Raw genomic sequence first — 4,875 nt, forward strand, 5'->3', positions numbered from 1 at the left:
TTTTTTTTTGTCCTTTTTGAGACCGGCCGCACCTCGCCCAGCCAGTGAGCGCACTGGTCATCCCTATATAGGATCCGAACCCGCGGCGGGAGCGCTGCTGTGCTACAGCGCCGCACTCTCCCGAGTGCACCGCGGGCTCGGCCCTGAAAACATATTTTTAAAAAATTTTTATCTTTATTTTTATTTTGGGAAGGGACACTGGGAGAGGTTGGCCAACAGGTAAAGTTGCAGTTAGGAAGGAAGAACAAATTCTAGTGTCCCATTGCACAGTAGGGTGACTATAGTCAACAAAAAGGTATCTGAAGATAGCTAGAAGAGAGGATTTTGAATGGTCCCGGAAATATTTTTAAGCTCTCCGGGAGCGGGAGACTGATCCGGCATGGCCAGGGAGGCCCATGTAGGGCGCCCTCGAAAAATTTTTAAGGCCCCCTCTGGAGGCCGGATCAGCCTGGGCCACTCAGAGGATTCCGTGGAGGGCGAACCAGGCCACCCTCCGACCGTCGTGCGCCGAGATACCCGGTTCGATGAGGCCCGGACGCGGTGGCGCCTCGGGGTCCGTCCGGGTCGCGCCGGGTGTCGCGCGCCCCCTGGTGGCCGCTTTTATATCGTTCCCGGCGCTCGGTTCCCGCGCGCGTGGGACGGGGACCCGGCGAGTTCCAGGAGGCCGGTAGCGACGGCAGGGTCGTCCCGGCTGCGACACGCGTCGCCTCAGAACGGGTTCTCCTGAGATTGTTACTGCAGGGCAGGGAGAGCGGCATCGGGGAATGGCGCGGGCTGGCTGACGAGTGCACGGAGGTCCCTTCCGCCTGTGGGGACCAACTTGTGCTGTCGTAGTGACCGACATAGGGAGCCCTGGGCTCGGCCGCTTTTCTACCCGGTGCCAGGAGGTGGACAGCGCCACCCGAGAATTTTTCTAGGTTCCCCTAATGGGGCTGGGATCGTGGCCAGGGAGACCTGGGAGGGCACCCCACTCTTGGCCGCAGGCCTGCATGGGGCACCGTCGCCGAAAGTGCGTCCTGAAATTTTTTCCAAGTCCCCTTCTTAAGATGGGACACTGGCCCAGGCTGACAGGGAAACCGAGGGACGGCACTCAGGTCCCGGCTGCAGTTCCTGTGGGGCCATTCATTGGACACCCTCCAAAAACCTATGTAAGAACCATCTCTGGCCAAACAGGTCGTTCCAGGGGTGGGTACCTTGGACCAGGTCTGAAACACCTGCTGGCAACGTTTCCAATTCGTGGCAGGGAGAGCTGGCCCTGGCGGGACAGGGAGGTTCTGAGTAAGATGCCTAGACGATTCATTCCCCTCTGGGCCTTCCAGAAAGTTTTCTAAGTCTCCCTCGGGAGGCTGAATCCTTTCTGTGCTAGAAAAGAGGCCGGAGGAGGTTGCTCTTGGCAAGACAGCAGTCCTGTGTGTGGCCCAGTCAGTAATCACCTGCACCTCCTATCTGTCCCTTGAATATGTTTCCAGGATCCCCTGCGGGAGGGCTAGGGACTCCTGTGATCATGTGCAGGGGGCCTGTTTTTTCTAAGTATCCCTCATGAGGTAAGGACTGGCCAGGCCAGCAGTGGAAGCCCAAGGAGGACAGACCTGGCCCAGACATGGTCCTGCATAGGGCCAGGTCTCTAGTTGCACCTTCTGAAAGTTTTGCAAAGTTTCCCTGCAGAGAGGGGAGACCGGGTCCCTGGTCCTGCATGCAGGCAGGTTGTAGGAAGTACCTCCTGAACACATTTCAAGTCCCCACTTGTGGTGGAGACCGGCTTATCTGGTCACTGATGACTGGGGAAGGCACCCCAGGTCTGGTCATAGTGTTGCATGAGTTTCCAAGTCCCCCTGGCCTGGGCCAGCTAGGGACATATTGTCAGGGCACCTGACACAGCTGTGGTCCTGCGAGGGGCCTGGTTGTTGGAGTTGCTCCCCAGCAGTTTTCCTTGTCCCCTTTTGGAGGCTGGGACTAGCCTGAGCTGGACAGGGAGACACAAGGAGGGAACCACAAGTCAGCCAGGGTCCCATGAGGGGTTTGCTTTTCTATTCGCTTTTCCCTCAAATTTTTCTAGGCCCCCTCTGGAGTGGGGACAGTCTGAGCCTGGTAGGGACACTGTGGGAGAGTTCCCTGGGCCCAGCTGCTATTCCATGTGGGGCCCTGGTCATCAGATGTGCTTCTTGAATTCTCTTCTGTCTCCCTCAAGTTGGGAAGGGCATGGGCCATGTCTGGCCAGGGAGGCCAAGGCAGGTGCCAAAGGTGTGGCCACGGTCCCACGTGGGTTCCATTCATTTGGAACATCTCCCAAAAAGTTTTCTAAGTACTCTGCTGGAGGGCATCCAGAGCCAGAGCACAGCCTTGTGCAGGTTCTGTATTAGTGTCCTAGGGATGCTGTAACAAAGTATCCCAGACTAAGTGGTTTTTAAATGACAGAAATGTGTTGTCTTACAGTTCTGGAGCCTAGAAGTCCAAGCTCAAGGTGTGGGCAGGGTTGGTTCCTTCTAGGGACTGTGAGGGCGAATGTCCATGCTCTCTCCCAGCTTCTGGTGTTTGCTGGCAATCTTTGGTGTTTCTTGGCTTGTAGAAGCATCACCCCGGTCTCTTTCATCTTCACAGTATTCTGCTGGTGTGTGTGTCTCTGTCCAATTCTCTACCCCCACCCCTTTTTTGGTGGCTGGCTGGTACAGGGATCAAACCCTGGACCTTGGTGTTATCACCACCATGCTATAACCAACTGAGCTAATTGGCCAGTCCCAAATTTCCCCTTTTTCTAAAGACCCATTCATAATGAATAGGGGCCAACTCTAATGACCTTATCTTAATTAATTATATCTGCAATGACTCTATTTCTAAATTAGGCCACATTTTTTGGTACCACAGGTGGGAGAGGGGGAAGGAGTTAGGATTTCAACCCATAACAGGTTCCAGGCATTGGTGGTGTGTTGCTCTGCCTCCCACAGATTTGTCACCCCTCTTCCCCTGGGTGATGGGGCCACAAAGGATTACTCAAAGCCCATCTCTTCTGAGCAGTGAGAAGCCCCAAAGGGGTTAATCTCCCGGAACCCTCAAGAGAGAGGCATTCCTTCCATTTGGGAAATTAACCATGAATTGGGGTTCTCTTCCCACATTTATTCTCCAGACCAGGAAGTTACAGGAAGAGAACATAGGTGGGGTTATAGTTTAACAATATAGGCTGGTAACATTTAGTAAAAGAAGCAAAGTGACATTCCATAATGCAATTTGCAAGAGGTTAAGTCGATCCACCAAAAAAAAGCTTGATCTTAGCAAACATTCTCTCTCCCTACAGCAGTTTCCCGGTACCTTTACGTATCAATCAGTAACTTGTCTGTCCTTTAGCCAGCAACCTAGCTAGGTTACAATTCTTTATCTTACAACAGAGACTGTAGTCTGGAGAAAATTTCCTGTCTTTTGCAAGGTCAACATTTTATATGTACTTTTAAGAAGTTAGGCTAAACTTGAAACTACAGGGAACTAAACTCTGTGAAATATATTTGCTTTATAAATGTAAGTATACTCCACAGTGGTGCTTCTATAAAGTTTTCTTAGTCCCCTATCATAAGGTGGGACTGGCTGGGCCAGACAAGGAGGGTCCTGGAGAGCTCCCTGGCCACCTCATGTCTTGGGGACCCCGCTTTTAGGATATGCTTACCCCAAATATTTTTGAGATCCTCTCTGAAGAGAAGGACCAGTCTAGGCTGAGCAGGGAGGCCAGGGAGGGCACCTTGGGACCAGACATGATACCTACTGGTGCTTGGTTGTGGAAGATACCCCCCACCCCGCAGAAATGTTTCTAACTCTCCCTCTGGTTTTGGGGATGTTTCCAACTACCAGATCCTATGCGAGAACATTGCTGAGCTCCCTGGTTGCTGGATGTGCCTCAGAGGATTTTTCTGCCTCCCTCCATGACCCAGTCTATAGTATTTTTGTTATTGCAGCCCAAACAGACTAAGACACCTATTTTGTCTATTCAGATTCCTTGCAATTCCATGTGAATTTTAGAAACAGGGGCCAAGGGCCAGCCCGTGGCTCACTTGGGACAGGGTGGTGCTGATAACACCAAGGCCACAGGTTTGGATCCCTACATAGGGATGGCCGGTTAGCTCACTTGGGAGACCGTGGTGCTGACAACACCAAGTCAAGGGTTTAAGATCCCCTTACCAGTCATCTTTAAAAAAAAAAAGAAAAGAAACAGTTTTTCTCTCTGCAGAAAAAGCTATTGGGATTTGATAGAGATTGCATTGAATTGTAGATCACTTTGGGGAGTATTCAATCTTAACAATACTAAGACTTTAAGACAACAGTATTAAGTCTTCCTACTCATGTACATGGATGTTGTTCCATTTATTTAGGTCTTCTTTAATTTCCATTAGCAATGTTTTGTAATTTTCAGTGTATAAGTCTTGCATCTCCTTGGTTAAATTTATTCTTATTTTATTACTTTTGATGCTATTATACATGGATTTTTTTTAATTTAAAAATATTTTTTGGGGGCCAGCCCAGTGGCGCCATCGGTAGAGTGCGGTGCTTGGGAGCGTGGCGGTGCTCCCGTCGAGGGTTCGGATCCCATGTAGAGACCGGTCCGCTCACTGGTTGATCGCGGTGCGGGCGCGACACCGAGGGTTGCGATCCTGTTACTGGTCACGAAAAAAAGACATAAAGGGAAAAAAAAAATTTTTTTTTGGCTGGTAGAGTGTGGTGTTGATAACACCAAGGTCAAGGGTTCGGATCCCCCTACTGGCCAGCCACTAACCAACAAACAAACAAAAATCTAAACAAAAAAATTTTTTTTAGAAAACAATTCCTCGGGGCCGGCCCGGTGGCGCACTGGATAGTGCGCTGCTTGGGAAGCGCGGTGGCGCTCCCGCCCGAGGG

Source organism: Galeopterus variegatus, unplaced genomic scaffold, assembly GCF_000696425.1.
Source record: "Galeopterus variegatus unplaced genomic scaffold, G_variegatus-3.0.2 Scaffold3412, whole genome shotgun sequence".
Taxonomy (NCBI): Eukaryota; Metazoa; Chordata; class Mammalia; order Dermoptera; family Cynocephalidae; genus Galeopterus; species Galeopterus variegatus.